The 16,808-nt window shown below is 32.0% G+C and overlaps 1 long non-coding RNA gene across 2 annotated transcripts; it reads left to right on the top strand.

The window, feature by feature from the left end:
* The first annotated feature begins 2,259 nt into the window (after nucleotides 1-2,259).
* Nucleotides 2,260-7,321, top strand: LOC132723315 (uncharacterized). 2 transcript variants are annotated; one of them, XR_009624731.1, is made up of 4 exons: nucleotides 2,260-2,355; nucleotides 6,225-6,327; nucleotides 6,624-6,682; nucleotides 7,199-7,321. It is a non-coding gene; the product is annotated as an uncharacterized LOC132723315 (long non-coding RNA). The 2 variants fall into 2 exon arrangements; XR_009624732.1 differs by having other exon boundaries at nucleotides 7,204-7,276.
* Nucleotides 7,322-16,808: the final 9,487 nt, after the last annotated feature.

The following is a 16,808-nucleotide window of genomic DNA, read 5'->3' as shown; positions in this document are numbered from 1 at the left end:
CGAGTCATTTTATGTTGAATAAAATATATTGTTATGATATGAGCCGCGTCACAACAAAACCAACATAGTGTGTTTGTGACCAACATGGATCCAGACCAGCCTGCGCATCCGCTCAGTCTGATCAGGATCTATGCTGTCAGTGATTTTCCTACTTAATTAACAGACTCCGAAAAAGGGCCTCTTCCCAATTGAATATTTCTTTAAAATCATGCAGTTTTCCCAAAAATCTTAACTTAAACCTGCTTTTTTCTTCCCAAATAAGCAATTTAATCGATATTTTTTCCCAAAATCAAGAGGCTAAGGCCTCTTCCCAATTAAGTGAGAAAAATCACTGGCTGTTCGCTTACCAACTCTATTACAAGTAGAGAAACTGATAGCGAACAGCATGGATCCTGATCAGACTGCTCGGATTCACAGATGCCTGCTTAGGCTCCCACGTTTACTATTTTTGTAAACGTTAACACGATTGAAAAGAACCGAAACGATGCTGTTTAAACGGTGGTACTTCTATGTACTATACTACACCACATTACTTTCTATCTTTAATACATGTACAAATAATGTTCAGGGCTCATCACGATTGAGTCTGCAAACATTTTCTGCATTGTATCCCCATTTCGCTCTTTTGAAAGATCAAAGGAAATCAACTTTACCAAAAATGTTTTATGTCATGAGCGATAATTGTACAGTAATCTTGTGTGGACGGTTGTAAACCCCTTTTTTTCTGTATTTTTACTTTGGAAACCAATTAGAGTTGATAAAATCTATGATTACAGGCAATTATGATTAAGATATTTTGTAAGACAATATGGTCATCAGGGCTCATCCTGGGGGGAAATTTTTAGGGAGAAGGGACTTCCTCGCGAAAATTAGGGAGAAGTGAAAACAACCCAATATGTATGCATTAACATGCATGGCTATACAATCCTTTAACTATATATATAAACACAATTAACAACACTTATAATATTTCTACAGTCACTTTATTAATTAATAGTAGATCTGGCAATGCATCTAAATGTTTTTTGAGCTACAAATATGAATAAATTTCTAATGACCTCCCTTTATTTTCATGAAATGTCAAATTCGGGTAATATCTTCATAAATAATTGCTTTTTGAAATTTACAATATTGATAAATCTTAATCTGAGCCTCATATTTATGACATTTAAACAAAAGTATATTTATTGATTGAACAAAAAGAACACTTCTTTCCTGACAAATTTTTTGTTATATACATGTATTTCGTATTTACAAGTTACATCATGATTCGTAGTTTTTAGCCGGGATGTCTTGCCTACGTGCGTAAGCACTGTCTACAACATACCAATCAAACTGATTTTTGCGAATTGGTCTTTCTTAAATTTTCCACGTAGGTGTATCAGAATCTTCATCTAACTTTCTTTTACTGCTAGGTTTGGGCATTTCGCCCTGTAGCCATGATGTGAGTCGACATAACATTTTTACAGTAACGAGATATTGATGTTAACGGACTGAAAATCATTCAAAGCTATGATTAACAAATTTAATCCAGTCGGCTGATCATTTAATTTAAATTAATCCATTTTTAATTGGACAACAGTTTTTTGAATGCCGTGCGAAAACTCATATGCACCTCGCCTTTACTCGGGTTAAACACCATTTATCGAGGTGCATTGTGTATATCAATTTAGGGAATATTGCACTTGTTTAGATTAATTGGGAAAAAACAAATGTATAATTATTCGCCTAATCCACATATTAAACTCGCAAAACGGTCACACAATATATACCAGTTTCGGGGCCGATGCTCTCGTTATTTACTGTTTAGAGTAAGGCGGGGTTCTACTCCCGGTGTTTACTCGCTCATTAGCAGTATAAGGGTAGTTAGTTAAAGCGACTGGCTTCTTGAATTCGCGGAAGGAGAGTTTATCAATTTATGCAGTCTCCAAGTCATCAAGGGGCGGATACAATCTCTTGCTCTTTAACATTCGCCACAAATAATTACTCTTTGGGAATTAAGATTATTGGCAAAGTTTTTGCCTGAATCGCCCTTCCAGATGAGCCCTTGTCATTTCGATTAAACATTAAAAAAATCATGAACGTTAATAAATAAAATCGAAACGGATCCGTTTAAATGTGTAACCGTGGAGAGACACATAATATAGACAGATATATATAAGCGAAAGTGCTATACAGATTTTCATTTGCCCGTTTAACAAATCATCTGCCGTAAACCGTCTGAACAGCAACGAATTTCATCAAAAACATTCCGGAAAAATGCGCCAGCCGATGTTTTCAACTAGACGAGTATGAAAGGGAATACAGTGTTAGATATCATCGAGGATATGTGACCAAAGGGTTTCAGAAGTCTTGGTATGGTTATTTTGTTATATTTTTGTTATTATGTTTAGAGCTGTCATTGATTCAGTGCAAAGCATATCAACGATATATCGATATCAAGTAACTAAAATCAACGATACACCGATATATCGATAAATATTCCTATACTCACTTGTCTTGTCATCCATTTTCATACCTGTTTCAATGATTTCAGTCAAAAACATGTTCTGTACAGTGTCTTGTCCACTGCATGATCTTTTTCTATACAATATTTTTTGTCACCATTGCTATGAAATAATTCCACTATATAACAAAAAGCATACACATTTGATATAAATAATTGTTTTTGCATATATTTTGGGTGAATTTTATAATTTCTAGACATTTAATTTATAAGTCAAAAGCATCGATTTTTAAAAATGTGTATCGATTATTGATCGACAAAAAAATATCAACGATACATCGATATTGTCGATATCGATGACAGCTCTAATTATGTTAAAAGGTTTGTTTTTACAAGATTAAAGCTAACATCTTTATCAGTTTATATCTTTGCGCCAATTGCGCATAGACAGTCTTTTGACGTTTTGTGATAAAATAATATTGTTGAAACTCTTACTTGTCATAATCACGCCAATCATCGTTCATCATAATTCGCAGATGGGGTTCAGATAGTATGAGTTACTTCCCTTACGACCTTAGTTTCTTATATGCAATTTGCAGTCAAAACTTTAATGTGAATCTTGATCTTGATCTGTATACGGTGTGACGTCAAAGACATTGTTTACACCGGCCTTTGCAATTATCAAGCGGCTTAGGGCAACATGATACCCTCTCTAATGATTCGGAATGATAGTCCAACTAATTAGACTTGTAAAAGAGACACCGAGATAATTTTGGACGGGCGCTGTCTTTTTCCAACGGTTTGACAGTAAGAAAAAAAAGTCTGTAAAATGGGTCAAACCGTTCACGCCAAATTAATTAGGCTATGCGAATGAGTGATACAAAGGTGTTAGTCGAATTATAAGTTATCATTTAAAAGAAAACACAAGAGAAATTTTGATCTTGATATGTAATATGTATTGATTGATATGTAATTTTTGATTTGACATAATTATTTGTTTAATCATGTTCATTTAATATCAAAATAAAGAAAAGATAAAAATGGAAAAAAATGGATTTGTGTTATATTGTTATGAATTACGGACAGGGCGGACCGTGAGACAGGGTGGACCGTATGTTTGGATGGGGCGGACCATATTTTGGGACAGGGCGGACCCTGACTCAAGACGAGGCGGTCTGGAATTACAAACAAAATTGCGCACCTATCCAGAATTATTTTTTTTTTGGTGGAAAGTGTCTTGATGGAATATTTTATCTTTTTTGACTCCTTTCTCGTGGTTGACTTCCTTCAATTTTGATTCCTTTGACAAGTTAGTTTACATCATGAACTTTAAGATGCTGTCTGTTTAGCAAATTGATATACATTGACGATTAAGAAATAATATATCCCAAACTGTGATTTTATTGCTCAATAACATCACTGTTTGGAGTTCGGATACGGGGAATTATATCACGAGGGCGTAGCCCGAGTGATATAATGATGCGCATCCGAACGACAAACAGTGATGTTATCAAGCAATAAAATCACCGATTTGGATATATTATTTCGATTCTAACACGACATCAACAAATAAATGCTGCCCGTGCATGATAATTAGCTAAATTGCGCCTGATTTGTGTCCGTACTTATTGTCAGCGCGTCACATTTTTAGTGGTTACGTCACGTTTATAATGATTACCGTCACATGTCTAAATATAGAACGTCAAACAGTGATTTTATAGCATGATAACACACACTTTCAGTTCTTCTATGTTCAATAGGGAAAAATGCGGGTTGTGTTAGAATTGTATTTAAACTATTCTTGGTTGTCCTATAGTTAGTAAGGAATGAACTAATACAGTAAAAACTCTGAAAACCGGACCCTCTGAAAACCGGAATCCTCTGAAAACCGGACCATTTCAAAAGTCCCGTATTTTCTTCTTATATGTTCATTGAAAAAAAATCCTCTGAATACCGGAACCTCTGAATTCTGAAAACCGGACGATTTTCTATGGTTTCTAATGCTAAACATGCATAAAAAATCCTCTGAAAACCGGACAGCAATTTTAAGTGTCAACTTTCTGTGTATTTTAATGTATATTAAAACATAATCTCAACAGGTGACATGTTTAATGACCAGTTAATGATCACCTTTTTTATCTATGCAGGTGTGAAAACACTTGTTAGTGTGTGCTAATTTCTTATTGGCAATTAAATTATTGCTCTTTCATTACAATTGTGCCTTTCCCTGTATAGGTATGATTTTTCTAAATGTTTTAAATTTGTTAAATATAAAATGTGTAAAAAGAATTGGGACACTTTTGTAAAATGATTCCTGCTTTGCTAAAAAAGTTGATATTTGTTTGGATATTTATTATATGCAAACATAGTAATACTAAATTGCATTAATAACATATTTCAAAAGCCAATTAAAAAGATATGTTGTTTTAATTTCTGATTTTCTGAATTATATTCATGGATTTGCATAATGAAATCACTTAAGACATTTATTGCTTAAAGAAATTAAAATATGACTTACACAAAAGTGTTAAAAAGTAAATACAAAATGTTTGAACAAAGTCATAGTTCAATCACATCATAATTATCAATTAAAGATCCTGTATGTTTTTTGATTGATATTGTCACTGTGTGTATACTACACTTGCAAAAATTTATATATGTATATAATTATGCAAATAAAACAATTTTCAAACATCGAAGAATATGTAAAATTAGTACTGCAAATATTTGTGCACATTATATTTAATCAATAAATTACATGCATTCTTTTCTTATTGGAAAATTTGACTTAATATTTATTGAAAATCAATTTATAATTACCTCCCTTTATTTACATGAAATGTTAAATTCGGTAATATCTTTATAAATAATGCTTGTTGGAACTTACAATATTGACAGATCTTAATCTGAGCATCATATTTATGAAATAAAACCATGAAAAAAATGTGTGACAGGATCTTTAAAGTATAAAACCTCTAAAAACCGAAAACCTCTGAAAACCAGACTTTTGGTTAAGTCCGGAGAGGGTCCGGTTTTCAGAGTTTTTACTGTATAAATAATCATTTTTCCTTTATAAAACTTAAATGTTATGAATGGATTATATAAAAAAATATTACAATTAAAGTAATTTTGTCAAGTTTATTAACTTCAGTGCAGAACGAAAATATGTTTTACTTATAAGATTTTTTCAATCCATTCCCACTATCTTACCCTACCTATTTTATACTTATAATTGCAAGGGTACTGTAAATGTTAATACTCTGACTAAGTATTCACTGTAATATACATTGTATACATGTACTAGTATAAAATTATATTAATTTATTTTTTTAAACATTTTTTTGTTTTTGATAACATTGATATTAAAAGATAAAAAAATAAAATAAATGAAATAGCAGAATTAAATTTGAAATAAATTATGGTCCACCTCATCTCGAGTCATGGTCCACCCTTTCCAAGATATGGTCCGCCCTTTCCAAACATATGGTCCGTCCTGGTATGGTTTGCCCTGTCTCATGGTCCGCCCTGTCCTACGACCATTGTTATATCTTGTTCAATACTGTCTGGTGCCATATAAGTTGTTTGCATGGGACATTACAGAGTGTTACCTTCTGATGCCACATAAGGCAATATAGTTAATAAATCATATGAGCTATAATAGATTACATTACACACATATTTTTATTACTTTATTGTGAATGATTGTATTTATCAATCATATGTAGGCCTACAGAATGCAAATTTAAATTATCTGTAAATAAATTTGTACTGCTTTCAGAGAGATGTATGCAGATCAAACCCATCAAGTAAGCCAACACCATGTCTACAAGGTCATATCTCTAGAACCTCTGACACCTGTACAGCTGAGGACAAATCTAAAAGTTTGTATTCATATTAAAATGTATTCGAACTTAAGATTATTTGAATAACTGGAGGAATTTTATCCTTTGCAAGTCTATGTTTGCAGCAGTGCTAGACTTGGTTTAGGGTTGTGTATGCAATTTTAAATTCCATATTTTAAGTAACATAATCATTTTTAGCTTGATTTAAAACCCAGGGAACAGTGTCTCTGTTTCATTCATATAATTATGAAATGAGAAGTTGCTTATTTTAATGTAAATATTTATTATTTACTTACTATTGAAGTATTATAGCATTTATCTCCCATGTGTTGCAGGTGGACAGAGGGATAGTATGAATGCTTCAGTGAAATTAAGGAGCTCAGGTTCTAACAAGGTACATGTACATGTATACACATGTTTATATATGAAATGGATTCTTCAGATTTGATACTAAATTGATATTATACATATTGTCATGTCTATCAGTGAATATAACTTGATAGGATTCCAATAATTGTTTTTAAATAACAATACAGTCAGAAATATTTTTAAAAAAGCCCATTGGAAACATGAAGAAGTCTACATTTTCATGACTTTAATATAATATTCAATTTGAACAATGGAATTATTCACAAGTCTCTACTGTTGGGATGGCTAAATGCTTTTTTGTGCAGAAGACCTCCTGGCCTTTAATATTTACTTTGGTGCCATGTATTGCATTATTATATGTGACATTAACCAATATTAAAATTCTGTAGTGCAAGTTAATATTTACTAGTATACCTGGTAAACTTAGTAGCAGGGCAAGTATTTACTGCCGTCGTGATATGACTAAATTGTTGTTGGAAGTAGCATTAAACCCTTTACCCACAATAAATTGTTTAAACAATATTTTTCTCTTCCATTCAAGGGTAGTAGAGCAGTGCAACACAGAGGTACTCCGATGTGCAATTTTACAAAGTTTTTCCAGACAGTGATTACAGCGAGGTCTGAAGACTACTGTACACAATTTCTTAAAAAATTCCAAAAAAAAAAGCGGCGTAACATTAAATAAGTTGTTTTTTTCCTTAATTCTTATCATACAAATATAGCAAAAACCCTCTGCACATTTTGAAAACTTTTTTTTTAAAGGTTAAATTATTTTTTACCGCCCAACTTCAAAAATGTCAGAAACTTAAAAACATTATTAGATTTTAGTAAAATTTAAAGCCCAGTCACCCCGACCCTAAAGTGATTTCCCTTTTTCAGTGAAAAAAAAAATTTTGGGAAGACATTTTAACTTAAAAATTTCCCAAAACTAAATAGTTTTAAACATATTTTTTATTTAAAACAGAACCTTCCCTAAAAATCCCTTTCCAAAAATTCGCGGGGGAAATTTGCCCGACTTTTCAACTTATTTGGGGTCTTTTTCCGGGGCAGAAAACTTAAAACAATACTAAAATGAATTCTTTGTTTTTACTTCTGGATTAAATGCTTTTTCTTTTTATTTTTGAGTACAATACATAATAATATGCAATTCCTTACATTGTTTCTATTAACTTTTTTTCAATGAAAATAAAGGTACTTTAAATCCTTAAAAAAAAGGCCATTTTTTAAGAAAAAATGCACAGAAGAAGTGGGAATAAAAACTACCCACTCTAAATTTGTTCTTGAAATTTTGCATATCAACTAAAATGAAGGTAAGCTTGATGAAAATAAGAAAAAAAATGTATTAATTCTCTTCATTGTAAATTATCTGCCCTTGAATTTAACAAAAAGTCCATTTTAAATGTTGCTTTAAATGCAGAGTAAAGTAATGTTTTGTCATTTTTTTACAGGGGATTCAAAGAAAACCAAACTACAAACAAGAAAGGGACGATTGAATGGAGTGACATTTTTACCCTGAAGCGTCCTATTAAGATAAAGAGAATCTAGTTGTTTGTGCCACGGCACAAAAATTATCAGACACATAAGTAACATTCAAGTAGCAGTATGCATTTACATGGAAGATATGACATAATTGTATTTTCATATTGAATTTATCATATAAGTTGAATAAAGAAAATAAAATGTGAGGCTCTGTCGAGCATTTTAAAAGTTTTAATTAATGCAATTTGGAAAGTCGCAAATGTAATATTCTTTTATCACATGTTAGATTTCCTGTCAAAACATTGAAAATTATTCTTTCTTTTACTATTTTAACAAGCCAACTTAATCAACACTTCCAATACTTTAAACGACATTGACGTCAAATCTTTATTACACTAGTGTATAATAATTTTTTTGTAATGACTTTATTACAATCCTGTGATGTCAAACATATGATAATGTTCTATTAGCATTAATTGTAGACTTGTTGAACTTTTTTCTTAACAAACTCTATGAAATACTGGTTGAACCCTAATAGTGCTGGAAACAAACGTTTCAGGCCATGTTGACAAGTGTAGACCAGATCTGCAGGCACCCTTGCCAGTTGATCGAACCACACACTTAATTGCCAACATGGTTGGAAGGGTCTTATTGTCCAAGCTGCAGAGTGTATACGCATATAAACAAGCTGGCACAGTTGTGTGTCAGTTGATATTAGTCTGTGCTGGTTGCAAATTCAAATCCAATACTTTCATAGAATTATATGTTTTTATTTAATGTTGATAGCATTAATAAATTGATAATCTGAAAAAATATTGCAAGTCAGGTTTTCAAGTATAATCCTAATTAACTTTTAGAACATTTTGCATAAAGTAAGGTGATATCTCTAAGTTGTCAAAGAAAAGCTTTTGCAGCTCTTTATAATTAAACATTATGGAGGGCGATCGTTGCCATAATTCAAGACATGTAATGTGTTCATTTTGAAAACTACTTTTGAAAATGCGAACATGTATGTCTAGCATTTTTTATTGCATTCGTGCACAGCAAATGATATGCCTCTTAATCCAATCTTTTAATTGAAGGTACCCGCTTTTAAATAACAAGTTTACATGTAAATCTTAACAACTGACCTAACATGGTGAACAACAACACATTTACAAGTTCGTATCTACCATTGCATATAATACAAAAGCATGTTTACACACTTGTAGATATATATCTGTACCTGAAAAACACAAATGAAAAGTAAAACTCGAATGCAGAAAATATAATTTAATAAAACGTGTTCGAGTCGCAGAACTACAACAGTACGTTTACTCAGTTACATGTTTAAAATTACAAAAGTAGATTCACAAAGTTAGACGATTCTAAGTCATGCATGACGCCCCGCCTCTCTCTGAGTATTTACGATCTTCTATCACGGAAATGTACGGACAGGTATAATACCCGTCGCCTCTCTCCTATTTCTCAATAAAGTGAAGGAAAACACGGCGTCCATTCTAACTTTTTTTTATTTCTATAAAAAGTCCAATATTATTGGTATCAAATGAAAGATTACTCCATAAGCTTTCTATGAATGCCTCGGAAATAAAAATGAATTAAATAGATGTAAGGAATTTTCAGGGGTTTTTTTACTCTGAAAATAACACTCTCGAATTGATAAGAAAAACACGGCGTTCCCTCCAAACTTTTTTTAAGTTCGTAATATATTTTGATAATTATGGATTGAAATAAAAGTGTGCTTCATACGATTTATGATATATAATTATATAATGCCTAAAAATAAAAATGAATTAAATCAAACTGAATTAACTTTCGTTAAAAAGTTTATCATGTTACTTTCTGTAAAATAGAGAAAATAAGAATCCCTAAAGAACGCTCAAAACGACAAAATTGAGAATGTTGCAGGCCTGGTTTGATTGAGCCTGCTCATGGACGGTAATGGAAAGAGCAAGTTATCGTCCACGCCCCCTAGCACCGGCTTAAGCAAAATTCAACATGAACTGGTTCAATTTTGAAACATTCGCAGATGTGTTAATGTGGCGATTATCATGGAACCTTCAATGTGACACGTAAGTGCCATACCATGGAAAACGGCATATGATCCCCAAGTAAAAAAAAAACACACACACTCTGAAATTCAGTAAGAAAAACATGGCGCCCCCTACTTACTTTTTTTATTTCTTGGTCAATTTTGATAATAAACAAGATCATCAAGGAAAGGCGGCGTTGATAATTTTAGACTCAAGTAAAAGAATCATTTATGAACTTTCTAGTGATGCCTTAAAATGAAAATTAATTATGTAGAAGTATTAAAAATAAATTGTTTCTAACTTATCGTTGTTTATTTTTTTCTCTCTTAAATCCACACTCATATATTCGGAAAAAAATATCGTCGCTTTCTTTAGATACTTTATTCAAAAAGGAAATTGAATATTGAATGATATTTAAGACCATAAGCTTTGAACAAGTATATTAAAAATCTGGAATTATAGTGTTCCCTCGGAAGCATTAATCACAACAAAATTACATAAGAATTGCAGATTCGGTTGGATTGAGTCTGCACATGAGGGATAATGAACAAGTGCAACATCCCTCACGCCCCCTAGCACCGGCTTGAACGGTACTCTATTCTCATTACTTAATAGCGCTGGCATCAATGATCCCGAAGGACCAGAAAAACACTGAAGTGAATTACGGGGAAACTTTTTTACAGCTGCCACACGGCACTTGGCACCTGCTGTTGTGAAGTATTAAAATCTGGAAACAAAATGATCCCTCGGAAGCATTAATCACTACAAAATTACATAAGAATTGCAGACTTCGGTTTGTTTGAGTCTGTACATGAGGGATAATGAACGAGTGCAAAACGTTTTTATTCATACTGAAAAGGCCTTATTAAAGATTGTACATATGTGCTACGGATAAGTATTTTCTTGATTTCGGAAAGGAAATCTCGGTGGCCGCTTTAAAATCATATTTTTGCAAATACTTGCACAGTTTTTGTTGAAAGTGAAATTTGTGCCAATACATTTCTCAATGATACCAATAAGAATATTGAATGGTTTTTACATTATCAATTCAATAACTCCCTTGAAGCTGGTCATTGTTTCCCCTAAAAAATTTCCAAATCGCCAATGTTTCTCAGGAATTATGATAAACAAGATCAACAAGGAAAGGCGGCGCTCAATGAACGCAACCTTACATGACCCAGCAACAAGAACAAGTGGCAAGAAGCCCAGGCGGACCCCAAACAAAACACAGGGCAGGGCACTAGGCATAGCACGGACAGGCTAATCACTAAAATGATAAATAATTTGTAACTGATAAGAACACGATGTTAAATAATAAGGTAATGCACAAGTTATCTTCATCATAAATGGTAAAATCAGCAATTTTCAAGTGATGTTGCTAGTGACAAAACTTTTGTAACAAATGTAACATATATATGTTATAAAAAATGCCGTATGTTGTCCTTCAGTTTTATTTAAAATATGGGAGAGGAGCCGTTTTATACCTGTCCACAATAGAAGGTCGTAAATACTCCGAGAGGGGCGGGGCGTTATGCTTGACTTAAAATCGTTTAACTTTGTGAATCTACTTTTGTCATTTTAAACATGTTACTGTGTTAACGTACTCTTGTAGTTCTACAACTGGTAACACGTTTTTTTAAACTCTACTTTCCGTATTCGAGTTTTACATTTCATTTGTATATTACAGATCTATAAGTGTGCAAACATGCGTATGTATTGCATGCAATGGAAGATACGAACTTGTAAATTTGTTGTCGTTTTAGATGTTAGGTCAGTTGTTACGATATATATGTAAACTTGTTATATAAAGGCGGTAACCTTCAATTAAAAGATTGAATTAAGAGGCATACAATAAAAATGATAGGCATACAAGTTCGCATTTTCAAAAGCCATTTTAAAAAGGAACACTTTACATGTCTGGAATTTTGGCAACGAACGCCCTCCATAAAACATGGCATGGCACTTGTATCTATAGCTTTGTCCACCATACAAGTACTCAAATTTTGTGACATTTTTTAATATATTTTTCCCCATATTCCAATTACAGTAATTTGTTACATTTCTCTTTCCTCTATCATTCTTAGTTTTTGTATTTAATATTTTCCAAGTGGTAAATAAAAACAATAAAATTTCACGATTATTTCTAATGTTTTATTTATTTGTGTATTTCATGCAATTTAGGCTATAAATGTAAAAAAGTAATTTTTGAAGAAATTTTTTTTTAAGTTAGACCAGTGTTGCTTCAGCCATCAATATGTTAACTTGTCATGTAGTATGTACACAAACATACTGGGAGAACAAACAGATGTTTGGCTGAATGAAAGTACAAAATGTTTTTGCTTATCGTTTTCCAATGAATAACCTTGTACAAGGTTAAATTACTTTATTTGGGTGATGTTCTTTTCTGTGGAAAGACCAGGTGTTGCTTCACAATTGTTTTTTTTTCCTCATTAATATCATTTTATGTAATTTCCATTTTTGGCTTTTGGCTTGATATATTGATGTCCTGTGTGAGCATCTATTAGCAATACATGTATCAATGAGTGTCATGAGTTACTTATAAGACCATGAAGTACAAAATAAAACTATATTACAGCTGTTAATTGTTTTGTCTTTTCTTTCCTGTGGTCAAGGTTTGGTACTGCTATGACTTACTCTTTCAGGGAGTGAACTTAGATATACAACTGTTATTAATAGTGTAGAGGGAATGTCCACTTTTATGTTGACACTAAGAAATTAAAATTGTCTTGGTCTGTAGTAGCAATGTAGTTTTGAAAAAGTTCTTGCAATTTTAGATGAACATGATTTGCTCCTACCAGTACTTTTATGGAGATGACCTTATATATCTTTGTTACACAATTAAATATTCAAAAAAAAAATGTTACTTATGAAAATGGTAAATTTTTAGATTCATACCAAACAAAGTCAAGCAAAATGTGAATAGGCACATCATACAGATAGAAAAAAGTCAAATTGGTATAGACACATCATGTCCAGTGAATCTTAAACCTGTAAAGACAGATCATACTGATTGAAATCTGTATAGACAGATCATAATGAATGAAGTCTGGTTATATTTGTATAGAGTATATAATAATATATAATAAGTCTAGTGAAATCTGTACAGACAGATCATAATGAATAAAGTCTAGTGAAATCTGTACAGACAGATCATAATGAATAAAGTCTAGTGAAATCTGTATAGACAGATCATATTGAATGAAATCTGGTGAAATCTGTATAGACAGATCATACCCAATGAATACTAGTGAAATCTGTATAGACAGATCATAATGAATGAAATCTGGTGAAATCTGTATAGACACATTATGTATGATGAAATATAGTTAAATTAGTATAGACACATCATATTAATGTGCTCAAGTGAAATCTGTATAGACAGATGAAATCTGTATAGACAGATCATACTGAATGAAATCTGTATAGACAGATCATACCGAATGAAGTCTGATGAAATCTGTATAGACAGATCATACCGAATGAAGTCTGATGAAATCTGTATAGACAGATCATACCGAATGAAGTCTGATGAAATCTGTATAGTCAGATCATACCCAATGAATACTAGTGAAATCTGTATTATTAAGACAGATCATACCGAATGAAGTCTAGTGAAATCTGTATAGACAGATCATACCCAATGAAGTCTAGTGAAATCTGTATAGACTGATCATAATGAATGAAATCTGGTGAAATCTGTATAGACACATTATGTAGGATGAAATATAGTCAAATTAGTATAGACACATCATATCAATGTGCTCAAGTAAAATCTGTATAGACAGATAAAATCTGTATAGACAGATTAAATCTGCATAGACAGATCATACTGTATGAAATCTGTATAGACAGATCATATTGATAAAATTTAGTGAAATCTGTATAGACAGATCATACCGAATGAAATAATAGTGAAATCTGTATAGACACATTATAAAGGTTGAAATATAGTCAAATTGGTATAGACACATCATGTCAAGTGTAGTCTATTAAAATCTGTATAGACAGATCATACCGAATGAAGTCTGATGAAATCTGTATAGACAGGTCATACTGTATGAAATCTGTATAGACAGATCATATTGAATGAAATCTAGTGAAATCTGTATAGACAGATCATACCCAATGAAGTCTAGTGAAATCTGTATAGACAGATCATACCGAATGAAGTCTAGTGAAATCTGTATAGACAGATCATACCCAATGAAGTCTAGTGAAATCTGTATAGACAGATCATACCCAATGAAGTCTAGTGAAATCTGTATAGACTGATCATAATGAATGAAATCTGGTGAAATCTGTATTATAAGACACATTATGTAGGATGAAATATAGTCAAATTAGTATAGACACATCATATCAATGTGCTCAAGTGAAATCTGTATAGACAGATCATATTGATAAAATCTAGTGAAATCTGTATAGACAGATCATACCGAATGAAGTAATAGTGAAATCTGTATAGACACATTATAAAGGTTGAAATATAGTCAAATTGGTATAGACACATCATGTCAAGTGTAGTCTATTAAAATCTGTATAGACAGATCATACCGAATGAAGTCTGATGAAATCTGTATAGACAGGTCATACTGTATGAAATCTGTATAGACAGATCATATTGAATGAAATCTAGTGAAATCTGTATAGACAGATCATATCGAATGAAGTCTGTTGAAATCTGTATAGACAGATCATATTGAATAAAGTCTAGTGAAATCTGTATAGACAGATCATATCGAATGAAGTCTGTTGAAATCTGTATAGACAGATCATATTGAATGAAGTCTAGTGAAATCTGTAAAGACAGATCATACTGAATGAAATCTAGTGAAATCTGTATAGACAGATCATACTGATTGAAATCTGTATAGACAGATCATACTGAATGAAATCTAGTGAAATCTGTATAGACAGAAGTCTAGTGAAATCTGTATGGACAGATCATACCCAATGAAGTCTAATATGATCTGTATAGACAGATCATAACGAATGAAGTCTAGTGAAATCTGTATAGACAGATCATACCGAATGAAGTCTAGTGAAATCTGTATAGACAGATCATACTGAATGAAATCTAGTGAAATCTGTATAGACAGATCATACTGATTGAAATCTGTATAGACAGATCATACTGAATGAAATCTAGTGAAATCTGTATAGACAGATCATACCGAATAAAGTCTAGTGAAATCTGTATAGACAGGTCATACCGAATGAAGTCTAGTGAAATCTGTATAGACAGATCATACTGAATGAAATCTAGTGAAATCTGTATAGACAGATCATACTGATTGAAATCTGTATAGACAGATCATACTGAATGAAATCTAGTGAAATCTGTATAGACAGATCATACCGAATAAAGTCTAGTGAAATCTGTATAGACAGGTCATGCCGAATGAAGTCTGTTGAAATCTGTATAGACACATTATATAGGATGAAATATAGTCAAATTAGTATAGACACATCATATCAATGTGCTCGAGTGAAATCTGTATAGACAGATCATATCGAATGAAGTCTGATGAAATTTGTATAGACAGATCATACTGTATGAAATCTGTAGAGACAGATCATACTGAAATTAATCTAGTGAAATCTGTATAGACAGATCATACCGAATTAAGTAATAGTGAAATCTGTATAGACACATTATAAAGGTTGAAATATAGTCAAATTGGTATAGACACATCATGTCAAGTGTAGTCTATTAAAATCTGTATAGACAGATCATACCGAATGAAGTGTGATGAAATCTGTATAGACAGATCATACTGTATGAAATCTGTATAGACAGATCATACCGAATGAAGTTTGTTGAAATATGTAGGCTATAGACAGATCATATCGAATAAAGTCTAGTGAAATCTGTATAGACAGATCATACCGAATGAAGTCTGATGAAATCTGTATAGACAGATCATACCGAATGAGTCTGTTGAAATCTGTATAAACACATTATATTGGATGAAATATAGTCAAATTAGTATAGACACATCATATCAATGTGGTCAAGTGAAATCTGTATAGACAAAATATCAGAGTAAAATTTGGTGGTCAGGAACCTTTTGCAGGACATGCAGTAGTGCATTTTTTGTTTGGTTTGGTTCAAAATATTCCTTATAAAAACCTAATTTATTTTTCATGAAAATGAAAAAGTTTCAGAAAAACATGTATTCCTTACAGTATATCTATATTTACTTTCACGACATTATACACATTTTACGACTTTCAAATCTGTATAGTCAAAAACCTTGTAATTTGTATAGACTTTCGCCCTTACCTTAATGCATGCTAAACTATATTCGCTTTTAGACGAAATTTGGGTGTCCGAATTTTAAACAAAACATGAAAATAATATCACAAAACTGAATGAAATTTTAAACACGTTTTAAACTAATATCATAAAATTTGTTGCTACCCTGCTTTGCATGCAGTATCTAAAGCTGTATTTATGTCTGGAACGGAGTGAAAATCTCTTCCACAAGAAACACGTGTAGCCATTCTTCCGGGCATTTATTTGTACTACACCACCGGTTAAAGAATGATTAAAACCTGTACTATCACGGTACCGTAAGCATTCATATTTAGGTATCAGGGTACTAAATATATATT

The sequence above is a fragment of the Ruditapes philippinarum genome, unplaced genomic scaffold (genome assembly GCF_026571515.1).
Source record: "Ruditapes philippinarum isolate M1 unplaced genomic scaffold, ASM2657151v2 ctg10444_1_1_1_1, whole genome shotgun sequence".
Taxonomy (NCBI): domain Eukaryota; kingdom Metazoa; phylum Mollusca; class Bivalvia; order Venerida; family Veneridae; genus Ruditapes; species Ruditapes philippinarum.
This window is presented reverse-complemented; position numbering and strand designations above follow the sequence as displayed.